This window comes from Meles meles, chromosome 3 (assembly GCF_922984935.1).
Source record: "Meles meles chromosome 3, mMelMel3.1 paternal haplotype, whole genome shotgun sequence".
NCBI lineage: Eukaryota > Metazoa > Chordata > Mammalia > Carnivora > Mustelidae > Meles > Meles meles.
This window is the reverse complement of record NC_060068.1, coordinates 153,848,621-153,867,302: the sequence shown is the minus strand read 5'-3', so window position 1 is coordinate 153,867,302 and position 18,682 is coordinate 153,848,621. Positions and strand designations below refer to the sequence as shown.

At 39.4% G+C, this 18,682-nt stretch overlaps 1 long non-coding RNA gene across 1 annotated transcript in view; it reads left to right on the top strand.

Annotated features, from left to right (window-relative positions):
* LOC123938218 overlaps nucleotides 1-16,685 on the top strand; it is a 57,616-nt gene extending 40,931 nt beyond the window's left edge. The window contains exons 2-3 of the long non-coding RNA XR_006817692.1: nucleotides 13,628-13,680; nucleotides 16,645-16,685. This is a non-coding gene — a long non-coding RNA (uncharacterized LOC123938218). The remainder of the gene's footprint in view (nucleotides 1-13,627; nucleotides 13,681-16,644) is intronic.
* Nucleotides 16,686-18,682: the final 1,997 nt, after the last annotated feature.

The following is an 18,682-nucleotide window of genomic DNA, read 5'->3' as shown; positions in this document are numbered from 1 at the left end:
ATTCTTATTGTCTTGATTCATGAAATTGCCATATTTTATTATGTCTTATCACATAGTTATTTTGTTATTAATATAATATCTTTGATCACCTAGATCTTAAGAAAAACAGGCTTTCTTTACACAGAAGAGCCCCTGTCAGACTTTGTACCGGATCCCATGTTTATTATTGGTTTTACTATTTCTTCAAAGCTAAACCCAGGGACATTTCTGGCTTGGCATTCTGTCTGGCTCTTTCAGTACTCCAGATCTCCTCAAGTGGTGATGTCCTTTGGTCCAGGCACTCTTCTTGTTTCCCTGAAGTCTAATTTCTATTGACTCTGTCTTGAGAAAAATGGGTCTCTCAATCTCCACCTTTTCATGCATCATAGCTTCTGATGTGCCTCACAGACTCCTGGGTCATCCCAGCCAATCTTGTCTTTGACTACCTACAATCCAAACATTTCCATTAGTGTACTCCTTTATCCCTTTTCTTGTTATATAGCTAGAGGAAAACCACAAATAGGTCAGTCATAGTTTTCGTCTTAAAAATATTGTCCCTCCATCTCCTTCCTTCCCATACTTGACCCAACAACACATATAAAAACTCCAGTGTGAAAGTTGGAGGTGGAAAAATGAGAGGACATTGAAATGGATACAGATTTTTGGAAAATGCAAACTATTTATCTTGTAGCAGGGCAAAGGCCTTGGAGAAAGCAGTTTTGCTTTCCTGATATTAAAGATTTCAAAGATAGCAGCATTCAAGAGTAAAAACTGAACCCCTTCCTTGAGACATTCCACCTACCTTGCAAACTTGTTTTGTTTTGTTTGTTTTAAGTAAAAAAGACTTCCCAGATCTGGGAGGGAAATTTGTATCTTATGGTTGGAAGACCTTTCAAGGAGCACAGCTTGTGTGGGCTTTTTGAAGAAATGGCTCTTCTCAGTATTACCTGCAAAAGTGCTAACTGGACTCTTGTGGAGATAGAGATGCCCAATCTAGAGTCATCAGCCTGGAGTTTTACCAAAAAAGAAAAAATGAAAGCAGGGAGCACAAAACTGCTGACTACAAGCTCTTAAAGGCCACACACAATGCTATTGACCTGATTTTGGCAGTATAATTGCCCTGCCAACCACAAGGCATTTTCCCTTTGCGGGAAGGGGCTCTACCATCCAGGACCATCTGGAGGACCTGCAAAGAATACCCACGTGGCAAGTAAGGCTAAAACACGCCAGACCCTGTCCAATCTCTTATATACCAATTTTTGTTTCAAAATGGAAAAAGTTATGTAGATATGAGTTTTCCCCAGGGGAAGACAAGCCCATTGTCACCCATGAAGAACTGAAGGCCTTATGTTGGTGAATTCCATCTAGCCTCAAACTTGATTTAGAAACTGATGATCAGCTTATCCAGTGATTGAGCTTTTGGAGGTGTGTTATGTTAGGTACCCTTTTCCCTTGGACCGGGCTCTCTCTTTGTTTCTTAGGCTCGTTGATACTTTCCTTAAATGTGTATTTAATCAGATCACACTATCGGGACTGGGATCCACTCTCATCATTAAGATGGCAGTGAGTATTTCTGGTGTGATCTATTGTGTGTTGTAATTTCAAGATTTAAAATGTTAGGGCTACTTCATTTTCAAGTTTTTAAGAGACATTGTCTTATCACCAAGTACTACCGGTGGGTCATTCTACCATCCCTCTGCATGGAGGTCAACATGTGGTCCCCACTATCTCCTAGATGTCCCTTCCAGCTCTGTTATTTTGATTTTTGTGGCTCTGTTTTATTCTTGGGTCTTTTCAAAAGCTGTGTAGCTTCACAAGAAGATCAGTGTCCCTAATATTTCAACTGCTGTTAGAGATTGTCTACACCCTCATGTGGCTACAGGACTTTAAAGAACTCTGCTAATTGCTACCACTGACATTTCATTTGTGTCTTTGCTGCTGCTCAATAATTATTTTATTCAACTCATTCCTTCTTCTTAGAATCCTCCTCTAAAAAATTTCCACAAACTCTCATTTTCCTCCAGCCCTCAAACTAACTTCACTGCCCTTTGTATCTCAATATGTTAAACATATCTTAACATGAGCTTTTGTGTCTATCCTAAAATTTCTATCACCAGCTCCTTCTCTTTTTTTTTCTCAGATGAAGAACTATCCTTCCCTCTTTTAGACACTAGACTCACACTGTGTGTCCTTGATCCTGTGTTTTCCTCATTTTTCCAAGATTTTGTTTCATTAATCTTATTTCCTCTCTTGAGTTTTCAGCTACTCCTTGGTGGGCTCCTGCTCCTTCCTTGCCTTACAAACAAATGCAGGCTTTCCCTGTGTTAAGAAAATGTTTTTATCTTAACCCTCTCTTGAGTTAGCATCTTATCTCCCTGCCCTATCAGTTACCTCCAACAGTTTAAAGTAGGTCTAATTGCCTGACTCCATTTCCTCACTGCTCTCTCCTAATCCCTTTCTGTTGGGCTGTCATCCCCATTGATCTACCAAAACTGTTCTCTGGAACCGAGGAAGGAAAGAAAACAGGGAAAGAAGTTTCCTGTTGTGTTTAGAAGTAAATCTATTAGAATCACGAATTTTATTTTAAAAACAAGTTTTTGAGGAGGAAAACAAGACAAGAGTGTCTGCCATGTAGCTAGTAATGAATTAGAGAATGCAGTTAATGACTTCATAGAGTTGGTCATCATCAACACAAAATTGGTATGTATGTTATAATTTAGAAGAGTTAAATTCCATTTAATACAACAAACATATTCTAGCAAAAATCACTTTTATAATAAACATTAAGTGCCCAAATATAATTTTTAGTACAACTATGTAAAGGAAGATTTGAGTTATCATAGCTTTATAGTCAAGGTTTACATTCCATGGGAGATAACTATAAAACTTTTGTGGTTAAAAGCAGAAAATCACAGGAGAGCTTCTTGCCTTTTTCAATAAACAATTCAATTTTATGATGACAAGATGCAGAGTATGTATAGATTTAACTTAAACAGGAACTCCCCCCCAACCTGGATAATACTTCTTATTTTTCGTGTCTTATAGTAACTGGTATGTAAAAATCTCTGTCTTCTTTATTTTTACAACCAAAGATGATTCTAATCCCGAACCTTGATATAAAGAACTTTTTTTTTATATAAAGAACTTTTGTCAATAGTCCTTTTCTTTCCAAATTGCATTCTTTATTAGTTCCTACTTGTTATATTATGAACAAGGTCAGATATTCAGATTCCTTAAAAGACAAAAAAATCTTAACTCTGCTCCCTCTTGAGTCAGCATCTTATGCTTGGCTTTCTTTATTCTTATAATATTGAAGGTAAAGGCTACATTGCTTATCTCCACCCCCAACTTTCTTATTAAGCATTGTGATCTATGATATATTATTCAATTATGATTTTAAATGAGACTGAACCAGTGTTTTATCGAGGCTTATAAATTTTTATTTTCATAGAATTATCTTTATTCAGTACTATGTTATGTATCAAGTGCTTCGTATATGTTATCTTGATTAAAAATTGTAACTGCACTGGGGTGGGTACCTTTCTTTCATTTAATGGTTGAGGAAAGATGTGTTCAAGAATCTTGCACAACCAGTTCAAAGTCACCCATCTGGTACATGTAGAGCTTGGCTTCAGCCTATAACAGCCAGGACTCCTAGTTGTGAGCAACAGAAATTCAGTCTGGCTGATTTCAGTAGAGAATGAATTAGTCATGTTGTTAGGTTGTTCACAGACTGCCAAGCAAGTCTACAGACACAGATTTAGGGCAGTATAGCTAGGAGTGACTCATCTAACCAGAAGAGAGTGAGTCGGTACACTTCTGGCATCACTGTAGCTTTTACTGCTGACACCGCCAAATGGACACTACATGCCCTCATCAGCACCACTTTTATCACTACCCCAGGAAGTTAATATTCCTGCAACTTTGCTACCACCAGGGAGGATTTCCTATGGTCTCCTGATATGAGGTAGTATGTCTTAACTACCAGAACTGAGGTCATGGGCCGACACCCCTAACTATAATAAGGCTTCTAGGGAAAGTAAGTTTCTGGAATTTTCCATGTATAGTGGAAGATAGGTTTTATCTCACTTCAAGTCTTGTGTGTGGGGGGGGGGGGATGGAGGGGACTCTCAAATAAAGGAAATTGGGTTCATATATTGGATGGTCAAAAAGACAATTAGAGATTCCATTGCCAGAGGTCAAATGTGTCTGATTCTAGGTCTTTCTTTTATACTATGAAACATCTTGAAAGTCACAAATGATCTCCTATTTGCCAATTTTAGTAACTGTATCTCTCATCCTTTATATTGACAGCTATAAAGATTCAACATTATTGAATACATTTCTTTCCTTCCTTTATTTGTTTCTTCCTTTCTATTTTTTATTTGTTCTATTATGTAATATTAATCACCATACAGTACATCATTAGTTTTTTATGTAGCGTTCCATGATTTATTATTTGTGTATAACACCCAGTGCTTCATGCAATCTATGCCCTCCTTAATACCCATCACCAGGCTCACCCATCCCCCCACTGCTTCCCTTATAAAACCCTCAGTTTGTTTCCCAGAGTCTGTATTCTCTCAATGTTCATTTCCCACTCTTGATTCCCCCCCTTCATTTTCCCCTTCCTTCTCCTAATGTCCTCCATGCTATTCCTTATGTTCCATATATAAGTGAAACCACATGATAATTGACTTTCTCTGCTTGACTTATTTCACTTAGCATAATGTACCCCAGCCCCAATCATTTTGACGTAAAAGTTGGGTATTCATCCTTTCTGATGGCTGAGTAATACTCCATTGTGTGTATAGACCACATCTTCTTTATCCATTTGTCTGTTGAAGGGAGCTCTTTCTACAGTTTGTTTTTGCAAAACAAAAACAGTGGAAGGAAGGAGGAAAGTTAATGGATTAGAAAATAGGCAAAAATAGAGAAAAATCAACAAAAACCAAATTTGCTTATTTTTAACATATTAATAAAATTAATAAGTCCACAAGAAAACTGATCGAGAAAACAGAAAGATACACAAATTAGGTGATATCTACACAAAGCCTATAGGCATTAGGAGGACAATAAGGGGGGATATTATAAACAATTTTATGGTGATACATTTGACAACTTAGAACAATGGACATTTTTTTGAGAAGGTAACTTTCTGAAATTATCAAAAGTAAAAAATAGAAAATGTGAATATTCTTATATTTGTTAAAGAATTAAAATCTATCATTAGAAATCTTCTCACAAAGGAAATCCCTGACCCAAGTGGCTTCATTTGTGAATACTACCAAAAATTTATTTTTTTAAAGATTATTTATTTTAGAGAGAGAACCTGGGCAGGAGGGGCAGAGGGAGAGGGAGAGAGAATCTCAAGCAGACTTCACCCTGTGCACGGAACCCAAGGCAGAGCTTAATCTCACAATCCTGAGATCATGACCTGAGCTGAAACCAAGAGACAGATGTAGTGAAAAGAAGGACCACATGCACCCCAATGTTCATAGCAGTAATGTCCACAATAGCTAAACTGTGGGGGTAATCCCAGTGGGGTTTGGGTTAGCCCAGTGGTGGGTATCAAGGAGGGCATATATTGCATGGAGCGCTGGGCATTACACACAAACAATAAACCATGGAACACTGCATCAAAAACTAGTGATGTACTGTGTGGCGACTAACATAACATAATATTAAAAAAAAAAAGAAGAGTCAGATGCTCAACCAACAACAACACCCAGGCACTCCACTACCAAACATTGAAATAAGGAAAAGTATAAACGTTAAAACCCTTCCAGATAATTAAAAAAGAGGGAATAATTTCCCATTCGTTTTATGAGGCCAGGGAAACCTTGATACCAAAACTTGACAAGGAAAACCCAAAAATGATAACTATAGATCCTTTGAGCCTCATAAGCATCAATGAAAAAATGCTAAAGAAATAGAAACAAATAACAATATATAAGAAAGATAAAACATTATGATCAAGTAGGATCATGCAAGTATGGCACATCATTAAAAAAATAAATCAATAACTCACCACATTGAAAAATGAAGAGAAAAAGTATGTGATCATATTAATAGATGCAGAAAAAGCATTTGATAAAACTAAACATCTGTTCATGAAAATAACTCTCAGAAAAGTGGGAATAGAAGAGAACTTTCCCAATTTTATAACATTACTTATGAAAACCTGGAGCTAACATAAAACCTGATGGGGAACTATTGTTTTCTCTCTCTCTCTCTCTTTTTTTTTTTTGGTAGTTAATATGAATTTATTTTTATAAAGTATTCTTTTTTTTAAAATTTTTATTTATTTTTTTTTCAGTGTAACAGTATTCATTGTTTTTGCACAACACCCAGTGCTCCATGCAATACGTGCCCTCCCTATTACCCACCACCTGGTTCCCCCAACCTCCCACCCCCTGCCCCTTCAAAACCCTCAAGTTGTTTTTCAGAGTCCATAGTCTCTTATGGTTCGCCTCCCCTTCCAATTTCCCTCAACTTCCTTCTCCTCTCCATCTCCCAATGTCCTCCATGTCATTTTTTTTGTTCCACAAATAAGTGGCCATATGATACTATTGTTTTCTCTTTAAGGCAAAAATGTTCCCTCTCATCACTTTAATTCAGCCTTGTACTGGAGATCATAGCCAGTACAATAAGGCAAGAATAAGAAGTAAAATGTATAAACATAGGAAGGAAGAAGTAAAACTATTCAAAGATAACAGACTGATGTACATAGAAAAATCCAGTGGAATCTACAAAAAAAAAATTAAAAAACCACTGCAACTAAAAACAAATTTATCAGGTTCAAGGAACAGGTGGTCAATATACTAGAGTCATTTGTATCTGTTTATTAGCAATAAGCAACTCGAAAATTAAAGGAAATACTACTTATAAATATCTATTTAGTGAAATAGGTGCAAGACCTAACTGTATACTGAAAACCACAAAACACTGCTCATCGAAATTTTAAAAGACTGAAAAAAAAGTGGGAAAGTATATGGCGCTTACAGATTAGAAAACTCAGTATTGTGAAGATGTTAGTTCCTCCCAAATTGACCTGTTGACTGAATGCAATTCTATTCAAAATCCCAGTCGGTGTTTTGGAGTAATTTATAAGCTGATTCTAAAATTTATATAGAAATGCAAGGACTTATAATGGCCATTGTGCCTTGAAAAAAAAGAGAACAAAATTGAAGGAGTCGTGCTATCAGATGTAAGACTTATAAAATCTTCAGTAATGAAGCCTCTTCTTTCCTTTTGACACTCACTTGTTTTCCTGAAAAACCACAGCTTTAGGACTGGGTCTTTTATGTCGTTTGCACTTTTTCTATAGGTATGGTGGGACAAGACAGCCTAGCTGAGGTACTGTGCAGACTTTGTTAGAGTATCAGGGCTCGGAAGTCATTTCTAAAGTTGTTAAATGTTTATTAGATGTGCAAGGGCTTTCTTTACTGAATTGAAGGAGTGTTCTAGTCATACAGGAGTGTATCCTCAAACTTGGAACCTATGCTCTAGTTTCATTTTAGTCTTGGAGGCTTCAATGCCGTAACGCATTGTTCATTTCCAGTATGTTCCAACATTTCCTGTGACTTCCTGTTTGGAGAGTTAGCTTCTCAGTAAGCTTCTCTCCCATTTTGGGATATTAATGGGATGTTTATGGATTTAGTTGGTGTGTCTACCTGGCTCCAGGGGATAGAAATAGGGTTAGGAGATTTGCTATAATGAACTGCATCACTTTACCACAGAATTTTCAGTCTCACCCATTGGCCAATACTTTTTTGAAGTTTGTGGCCTAGGTCTATTCCCTTCTCTGTCTTGGTTGTTGCTGCAATGTTTTGGAGGCCTGGTTTTTGTTTTTTTTAAAGATTTTATTTATTTACTTGACAGAGAGAGATCACAAGCAGACAGAGAGGCAGGCAGAGAGAGAGAGAGAGAGAGAGGGAAGCAGGCTTGCTGCTGAGCAGAGAGCCCGATGTGGGACTCGATCCCAGGACCCTGAGATCATGACCTGAGCCGAAGGCAGCGGCTTAACCCACTGAGCCACCTCGGCGCCCCTGGAGGCCTGTTTTTTAATGTATCATTCTGTTGATTTCAAGACATACTGGGGGAAGGAGATTCTTACCCCATGGCTTCATTCTGCTTTTGTAACCTTGGAGGTCTTACCCTCTCTGTCCTCTCTTGGTTTCCTTTAAAAGTTATTTTCCTGCTTCCCAATTCCTTTCCTTATAGCTCCTCAGTCTTCTTTATGGTTTCTTTGCCTATACCAATTAAATTAAAACATTTTCAAAGTTCATTATGTATTCTTCTTCTTTTTCAGTCTCTTCATTTCCATTCTCCTCCCATGTAATCTCTTAATATGCTCTTTTGTAACTTCCTAATTCATTTTCATGCCTCATTAGTAATGTCTAGGCAGATGTCACTCAGATTTATATTTCATGCCCTGACCCGTCTTCTATGACATGGCTAAATTTCTCCTCTTTGCTGGATATTTTGCTGTATGTCCGTCCTACTACAACCTTAAAATACCCCAAAGCAAGCTCTTATGTTTTGTTCCAAATCGGTTTCCTCCTATCTTGTTTGCTCTTACTCCTCTAAGCACGAAAGACTGGCATCTTTGTTTTCTTTCCTGGACCCCTCTATCCAATTAGTTAATGAATTCTTTCAATTGGACTCTTATTCCTCTTTATTTTCACCTCTATTTCTCTAGAGTAAGTTTGTACTTTTTTCACTTGAACTTTATTATAGACCTTTAACTGGTCTCCTTCCTCTAATTTCCTCTTCCTCTAATAAATGCTTTATGCAGCTCCAGAGATATCTTGCTCTAAAACCTTCCATGAGTACCTAACGCTTTCCCCAATATTCAAGACCCTGCATAATCCCACCCCAGTGTCTAATGTGAAGCTTATTTTCCACTGCACTCCTTCACAAGCTTTAAATTGCAATCAAGGTCAATCACTAAGCATGTCCTATTCTTTGCAGTTTCAAAAACTCTTCATGACATGTCCTTTCTCCCTTCTTCATCTCCGAACATTTTACCAGATTTTCAAAATCCAAATCAGATTTTACCTCCTCCATGAACTCCTCCAAACTGACTGATTTGCAAGTGATTGAGCCTTCCCTATTCTGAACTCCTACCAATTTTTAATCACTCATCACGTCATCCTTCGATCATTGTGAATGTATCGTAGCTTGTCCTAAGATTGTCAGTTCCTTGTGGGGTGGGGACCAAGGTTATGAGAAGTTGTAACATTTAGGGAAAGTCATGATATAATAAATTTAGGCTTAACTATCATGAAACCTCAATTCAGGCTCAGTTTTGCTACTGTGTGTGGTTGGGTGAGTCACTTACCTTCTTTGAGCTTTACTTCTGTCATCCTTGAAACAGATTACTGTGAATATTAAATGAAGCACATGTATGAAAGTGCTTTCTATACACACATATGCTTGTGTGTGTACATAGACAGTACAAATGAAATACAAATTAAGGTATTATAGGTTTCTTCAAATTCCCTGCAACAGCAAGCCTGATAGTTTATATGTAGGATAGCAATAAATGTTATTGATTGAAAAGAATGAAATATATCTAGCTGCAATTATGCCTGCCTGCAGAGCACCAAGGAGATGCTAATGGATAAGGATAAGCATAGAAGAAGTTGATAGTTTGTGTGGTTATGCCAGCAATTTGCCAAGCTGGAGAACTGCTTAAGTGCGTCATCTCGGATTTCATGCACGGTGCAGAGGACCTGCCTAAATGGAGGCAAATGGATTAAATGGTTTGTTCCAGTCCTTTCTAGCCCTCCATGTCTAGTCTTTCACAGAACAACACGTAATAGATGTCATATGTAAAAGTGAAATACTTGTTTATCAGTAGCTATTTTATATACATGCACATGTATACATTTCAGATGTGAGTTTACGCTAAATATATTTCATGTAAATATAGACATTTATCTCCTTAAATGTTTCCTTATATAGCCTTTGTTGACATTCATCCAATCACCATTGTTTCTCTTTTCCAAACTCCCAGTTTTCCAGTAGTCCTCCGTTTATAATCGAAGACAGCAAAGCTGCTGTATCCACATCAAAGCTGGGCAGAGAGTGACAAAACAAGTACATGAGAATGGCCATTAAGTAATTCCCTTAATGACTGAGATCATCTGGATCGGATCCTGTGAATGTTCAGATTTTCCATGCCAGCTTCTCCTGCCTTTCCTGAGAACCACATGCTCAACTGGTTTTTTAAAAGATTCTAATTTTATAGGTTTTTCAAAAAATCCTATTGCATGAAAGACTGTCCTTTTGGTAAGGATATTAATAGAAGCCAAAAAATGTATTCTGAGAACCTGGCTGTGGTGTGATAAATTTAAGACCATGTGTACAATGCCTAACTGAATGTTCACATTCCTTCTGCACCTAGACAAAATTTTGGGCAAAAATGTGTGTAGCATCTCTTATCCTAGACTGAGCCTAAGCTGGATTCCTGATTCAGATGCCTCAAACAGGGGCTCTGAGGGCACATTTGCAGAAGCCAATGTGCACTGAGGATAGAGACCCTTTCTAAGGGAGAATTTATCCTCAGGGGAGAATGAGACAGGACAGGTGTGCCCTAGTAAGAAGCCTGGTCCTTTAAGGGGTGGCAACTCTTAGCCAGTCCCTCCATGAAATCATATCTAAGTTCTAGAGACAGAGGAGACTGGAAGTAAACATCCTGGGAGACACTTAGGGCAAAGCCATATTTTATGGAGAGAGCGGTGTTCCCCACCTCACCACAGCAGAAACTGCCACCTCCAAAGCCTCCACATACTGGCCTTGGTAGAAAGGGAAGTGCCCAGTGGAAGTGGCGGCAGTGCCCTTTGGTGGGAGCCAAATCTAGATCTAGGAGGTTCGTAGGATGGTGCACAGGGCAGGGGCAGAGGCAGCCACGCTCAGCAGACACGAGTGTATGCAATGGTGGTGAGGCATCTTAAGGCGCTGGAAAAAGGCAGGGCTCCTGCACACAGCTTAGCAGGCTTGGCAGAAATGGCAGCAGTGGGGTCGGAGCAATAGAAGAGAAAAGAGAAAAAAATATGCGCTAATAATATTTGGAAAATGCCCACAGTGTTTAATATGTCTGGGAAAGTTTTTCAGAACAGGGAGAGGAGGAAGACAATTGCCAACCTTTGAAGTTTATCCAATATTTAACAGTTTCCATTTCATTTATTCTTTTAAAAAGTACTTGTTGGGGGCACCTGGGTGGCTCAGTGGGTTAAGTGGCTGCCTTCAGCTCGGTCATGATCCCAGGATCCTGGGATTGAGCCCCACGCCCGGCTCCCTGCTCAGCGGAGAACCTGCTTCTCCCTCGCCCTCTGTCTGCTGCTCTGCCTGCTTGTGCTCTCTCTAGCTCTCTGGCAAACAAATAAATAAAATCTTTTTAAAATTTTAAAAAAATTAAAAATACTTGCTGGGAGCATTAACTCTTAAATAAGGCACAATCTAAATCTATTTATATAATTTTCATTAAGTGCACCACAGATTATTAAATGTTTTCAAGGAGAATATTGAGCCTGACAAATCGCATACTTGACTTTTGATTTCATAAGCAAAAACAGACTTATTTTTAAAAAATCACATAAAGACATCTTAAATGATTACAAGTTTTAAAGAAAAATGTCTCTCTGTTGTCAGAGATGGTCAGATTATGAAACTGAAAGTGTCCTACTGGGAGTGAAGAAGGGTGGCATGACTTATGATGAATACGTAAGGGAGAATAAATGGGGTGGATTTTACAAAGATGGAAAGATGACAATGGTGAGGATTACTGCACAGACGTTTTAAATACGTCAACCAGCTAAGCTAAGGAGCCTCCTGCAAGAGGTGCTGCTTGTGTGAGTTACCACCAGGATGACATCTGTATTTGGATGTACGGCATTCATCACCAACTCTTTGTCACTGAGGACCAGTGAAGATTCTTAACCAACTGCATTCTGGTTAATGGCACAGAGGATGTGAGCAGGTGAATGAAGCGTGCTAAGGGAGAAGATAGAGGTAGGCCCAAATACTCCCCCAAGCACACAGGAAAGGCTTTATTCTAATTGAGTTGAGGTAAAGTTCTCAGAGAGAATGCTTGAATTTCACAGGATAAGTCAGGCAGGCAAATAAAGGTAGGAAGGGACTTCTACCTAGAAGGAAAAGGAAGAGCAAAGGTGCGGAAGCGTGGGGTTATATGGGGTGTGTGTGTGTGTGTGTGTGTGTGTGTGTGTGTGTGTTAGTGGTAGAGAGGAGAAGGCAATATATGCGCTAAATGAGGAAATCAGGGTATGAGGGATCAAGAGGGATCAAGTGTTGCCAGTGTTGAAGACAAATGCTGGAAGACTGACAGAGGAGAGAATCTAAAAATTGGGTTGTATAATGCCATTTGAAGTCATTCAACTGACGTATTTTCTATTTTTGCCTAATTTTTGTCCGCCCAGCAGTATGTATGTATATATAATATATGTAATGATATGAGTTATATATACCCAAATTTACATAGAAACATTACATTAGTTGTTTGTTTATAATTTCATTATATGTTATATAGTTATACATATGGCCACTGAATTTGATAATATATAACATATGTATTATGTATATTACATATAACATAAAATCACTAAATTTGTCAAATTACCTGTATTGTAAATTTGATTGGAATGCAGTGGTAGGCACCATATTTCTAGGTTAACATTCTTTTCTTTTTTTTTTTTTTTTTTTAAGATTTTATTTAGGGGCGACTGGGTGGCTCAGTGGGTTAAGCCTCTGCCTTCAGCTCAGGTCATGAACTCAGGGTCCTGGGATCGAGCCCCGCATCGGACTCTTTGATCAGCAGGGAGTCTGCTTCCCCCCTTTCTCTCTGCCTGCTTCCCTGCCTACTTGTGATCTCTCTCTCTCTGTCAAATAAATAAATAAAATCTTTAAAAATATTTTATTTATTTATTTGATAGAAGACACAGCAAGAGAGGGAACACAAGCAGGGAGAGTGGGAGAGGGAGGAGCAGGCTAGGGAAAAAAGCAGGGGGGTTGGGAGAGGGAGAAGCAGGCTTCCTGCTGAGCAGGGAGCCCTATGTAGGGCTCCATCCTAGGACCCTGGGATCATGACCTGAGCCGAAGGCAGACGCTTACCAACTGAGCCACCCAGGCGCACCCTAACATTATTTTCTTGATTGTTCAAGTAGTATTGTTGCCTGCTCAGCCATCATGATGATTTGCTCACAGTTTAAATATTTACATGGACTGTTGCAAGTGTATAATGCCTTTGGTCTTGCATGATAAATGCCTCCTCAGGGCCGTTTAGTTTTTATGTAATTTATTTCTTCTTGGTAAGCAAGGAGAGTCTTTTGACTGGGAAGTCAAAGGCCTGGTTCTCACCCATTCTCTGCCCAGCTAGGTGGGAGGCCTTGGCATAATCCGTGCCTTCTTTTTCTCATTTCAAAAAGGCAGCTTTGGAATTAATGTTTTCCGGGTGCCCTTCATGGGCAACACAAATATGGTGGCAAGATGGCAGGACCAGGACCTAGAGCTCCTGGCACTGGTTCTAACTCTCCCCAGTAAGCCATTTGACAAAGTAGGTTGGGAATCGGTCCTGTCTTCTCTTCACTGGGTAAAATAACACCTTCTTTGCTTGTTTTTTCAGGCTATCACCCAGATTAAATGAAACCGCGTCAGAGAATAAAGTGATGTATAAATGTGAGTTAGTAATATAACGCTGTCCTGCCTGGAAATTTTGTTACCAAGGGCTGTGGGACTCAAGAGACTTTCCAACTTTCCCAGAGTCTTACTTTTTCCAGTTCCTTCCTGTTCTTTTAGATGAATGTTGTAATGTTAATATGACACATCAGTGTCCATGTATGTAATAACAGTATTTCATATATATTACTCATCCTCCAAACGCAGCATACTCATTATGTTCAGTATCATCGGCAAGAGTCATATATGTCATTTACTCTGTCATTTGATGTGTGGTTTACAAAAAGGATTAAACAAAACATGTTTCCTTTAGTAAGCAAAATGGCAGAGCTTTGGTTTGGGCTTTTGCAGTAGGAGCTACCTAAATAAAAAATAAATAAAACAAAAGCCACTTTGAAATGGGGGTCACCGTTTACCCTCAGACTGTGAGTAGGGAGAGGTGAGACTGACTCAGGAAATTAAATTAAAGAATAAGTAATGGCAGACCCCGATCCCGTCATCATTTCTCACCAGATCCAATAAGACTTTGAAAGGAGGACTCTGTGGAATTCACTTTAAGTCTTGGAGAAACAAGATACAATTTAAATATCCGCACATAAAATTGTTAGGGGTGGGTGGGTTAGGGGATGTCAGAAGGATCCCAGCTTCACTCTCCAGACCCTTCCCCATTAAATACGTTTATATGTAGTCAGCCCTCATGGTGACAATGCTGTGATTGGAAGTTCCTGGAACTACCTGCTTGGGGAGAGTTTTCTGATGGAAGTGGCAAACGGAGCTTGTCAGTATTTTTCCAAATTTATTCAGCTAGCCGAAGAATTTTGTTGCATTTGAGCTTGATTAGTTAGAGACCTTCAAGTTAAAAGCTTTCCTTTTCAAGTAAGAGAACAAGACCCAGGCAGGTGAGAGGACCTACTAGATCCCTCATGTGTCCACTGCAGCACCCCCCTCCAATTAAGAGCAAAGTGGAAAATTAAAATGCAAGATCCAGTTGCTTGTATTACTCTTTTTTCCCCACTTAACACAAATATTTTTTCTGTTCCTTTTTTATGGGAGGCACTTTACAAACCCTATGAAAACGCAAAGCTGAAAAATAAGGCTCCTAAGGAAGCTTCCAGTACAGACAAGTACAGAAGTAAACTACACAGTAGAGTGAGATAAATTCACTCTTGGTGACCCAAAGAAAGGTCATTGGCCAGCGAAGCCCCATGGAAGAGAAAGCATTTGAGAAGAGCCTAGAAAAATGACAGAAGTTTCAAAGACAAATTAGAGTGGGTGGGAATTGATCAAAAGTGTGGAGGTGTGAAAACAATGTGTGTTTCCATTTTGGCCAAAGAATGTCAGAGTAGCAAGGGATGAGACTGGAAAAGCAGGCTGGGGCTTTGTTGCATGTAGATGGATTTGTGCCAGGCTGTGGAGTGTATATTTCACTTAGCAGTCAACAAGGGACCAGTGAAGGCTCCTTCACAGGACTGAAATGATTTGCAGGATTGAATGATTGGAAAGGGGAGGCAGGATTGGATTGGCAGGATAGAGTCTGTTGAAACTGCTGGGATGTGGAAATGAACTGGGCTGTTGGTAATAATACCAACTGAAACTGAGAGGAAGAGTTATTTAAAAATTATTGTGGAGGTGAAATCAGCAGGATGTGGACTTAGTTTGATGATAGGTAGAGAAAGAGGTGGGTTTGTACACCAAAGATAGTTGAAAGAGAACTGTGATATGTGGAAGGAATATGATAATGAGTTTTGAATGCCCACAGAAAATGCTGCAGGAGGGTCTTGAGCATGAGGAGTGGCCGTGGGAGTCCAAGAATAGGCATATGTACTGCATTGGTGTTTCCAGTGAGTGTCAGCTGCTCTTAGAGCAGAATGGAGAATAGAGAGCCTGGGGAATTCTTAGAGTCAGGAATTTGAATAAGATCGCCTAGACAAGCATTGTTGACATAAGTGCCTTGAAGGGCATTCTGAATAAGGACAGAAATGAAACCAGAGGGCCTAAAAGGAATAGAATAGTAGGGAGGCCTCAGTGTGGAGGGTTAGACTCACAAGGAATAAAGGAATGAGAGAGATAGAAGACAGAGATGGTGGTCTATGAGGAAAGCTCCAGAGTTGGCTTCTTGGTGCTGAAGACGTTTGGAGTGATGTAAAGTACTAGTGTGGAACTGGGCCATGTTGGCTGGTGCAAACACCAGGATTGTGGATGTCAAAAGAATTGTGAGACTGTCAGTGGTGAGTGAAGAGCAAATCCCAATAAAAATAGTTAAAGAAAGTTTGTGGAAGGCATTTATGGAGTTTATGTGTATTTGTGTCTTGGGGGTGGTGGGAATGTAGAAAAAGAGACGGTTGTCGCTATATTCATGTTGTCTCATACTTTTATTACTGCCTCCTTAATTCTTTACGAATTGAGCCAACTTGGATCTTACTCTTATTTTATACAATCCATGTGTTTTCTCATGACTTTGAAATATGCCGGATGTAATGTCTTTTTCTTTTATTTTTCTTTGTTAATCCTGTTCCTGGGGAAACATCTATGCAATGTCTTCTGCCAACTTATATTTTTCTTAAATTAATCTTTGGTATCTCTGCCAAAGTTACTGTAAATACCTCACACCTGGCCTAAAATTTCCAATACAAAGTTCATTCTTCTGGCTGGAATAGCAAAGAAGGACGAGGACAGCAAGAAAGAGAGGCTGCAGGTTGGAGATGGGGAGGGAGAAGGCAAGCACACAGATTTTAAACCATGGTGGGTACCATTTTTTTGTTGAGTTTAACATTTGAAAACTGTATTAAACCCCGGGTTGCTTGGTTTTTGTTTGTTTGGTGGGTTGTTTTGTTTTGTTTTGTTTCCTCCTCAGATGGTCTCAGGATGAAAGACATGAAGTAAAGACAGAATTTGGTCTGAAGAAGGATGGGAATTAAGGGGAAAAAAAACAATAACCCAGACTGTTTTGCTTTGGTTCTTCAGGGCTAAAGTTCTACCCTCACCGCAGTTGGACTGCAGCCTATTCTATAAGGTGTGTGTGTGTGTGTGTGTGTGTGTGTGTGCATGAACTTGCACAAAATAAGGGACCCTTTAACCTTCCAAATCCCTTCTGAGGTGGTATCAGATCCTCCCTTCACCTTTTTATTATTTCTCTCTCAGGAGAGAGGCAGAAAGCTGAAGACGCTGAATCAGGCTCATGAACCCACTTATAATAGAAAGCTTGCCTCAATTTTTTTTTTTCAATGTCTCAACCCTTTCCCATTCTAAATCTCTCTCGGGAATCTCTATTGTGGAAGAGGAGTTAGAATGACAGTTTGGTCCTACTCTCTTTTCTCCATGTTTTGTCCTGAGAGAGCCAGAAAGGTGCAACCCATTTTGCAACTGAGACAAAAAGAGTTGCTCCAGGGGCGGAAAAGGCATTTTTGCTGGAGGAGCTGGTTGGGTGCAGCTCTTATTCCCGTGGGTGAGTCTCCCACGGAAAGCAGAGGCAAATTAATGAGAGATAGAAGTGCCTTCTCATGAAGAGACCTTCGCAGGAGGAAGAAGTCAAAATCTGAGCCTTGGAAGCTCAGATTATACTCTGGCTTTCACAACTAAATTTTAGCTTTGAATGCAATAAAGAATATTAATTTTGTTCGTTCTTTGTAACCTTCTCCTGCTTTTTTTTTTTTTTTTTTTCTTGGCAGGGAGAAGAACCTCAAAGGAGGAACAAGTAACTTTAAAGCATGCAGTAGTGCCTTGACTTAAGCTTCATTGTTTAAATTCTTTAAGACAATTTTCCTCTTACTGCATCCAAGGTTAGGTGAGAGGATTGTTGTTTGAGGGTTTTTTTTTCCTTCATGCTAATGAAATATGTTTTTCTATTTATCTTTCATAAGCTGTGTTTTATCACTTATAAAATGAGATTTACTTTGGTCAGATGAATTTGTATAACTCATCGAACCTTTGAAAGGTGGGGGGAAAGAAACTATTTAAAAAAAAAAGAAAAGAAAACCTGTGTTGGACTGTACTTAGACACACACACACACACACACACACACACACACACACACACACACATTACTTTTCTTTCACCTGGAGACCACCAAGATCGTATGGATGGTGGAGAGCTGGTCTGGTTTTTGTTTGGATTGGGTATTTTTATTTTTAATATTTGTCTTCTGAGTCAGAAGTGGTTATCTCTTAAAAGAAAAATTTGATGGCTTGAAAGCTGGGTGTTTGTGCTTTCCCCTGCGAATGTTAACATTTAAGTAGCCTTCACTGTGCTTCAAAGTTAGCACCCTGCTAAGATAAATTAGTGACCTTCCCCCTACCCCACCCCTGCCGCCATGCACTGGTGGGCAATTACCTCTGAGGCCCTCTCAGAGCCCCCTCTGGCCTGAAATGGGTGATTCGGTAGGAGACTGGGTCAGTCTGGGTGGCTTGAATGCCTTGCCAGGACAATGGTGGCTTTTCATGCGGATTTAGTAATCTGAAGAATGCAGCAGCCTGTCCTTGAGAGGAACCTGCTTCTGTTGATATGTTTATGTGGTTTCCGGAGGTGGGAGGTGGAGGGGGTAGGGGTTTAGGGGACTGGGGGTGGGGAGTGACATGTGGATTGCCTGGAAATTTAGGAGTTAGCTTGAACTTAATTTATGGGAACTTAATTTATTGCAACTTTATGAAAAGTTTTTTTTTTTTTTTGAGTCACCTATCCAGTTTCCTGACACATTAGGTTAAAGATTGATGAAAACGAGGTTTTTCTGTTTCGAACACTGACCCTGATTCCTGAAAGACCCTATTCCTTTCAGAGCATGCCTTTCATGGTAGTTTCAAACAGCATCTTTGTGTAAAATTCTCAACTCTGTCTTTTCTGCCTTGTCTGTCTGCTGATTGAGACACTCTACTTGGTGTATGTTTTGCCATCCTGGATGTTTGTGGCTTGACCAGTGTACTCCAGCATGGTGCCAGTGGCTCTGAGATTGGTATCTATTAACATGTCTTATCCGGCACTGTCGGAGGGCGGAATGTGCCTCCATGC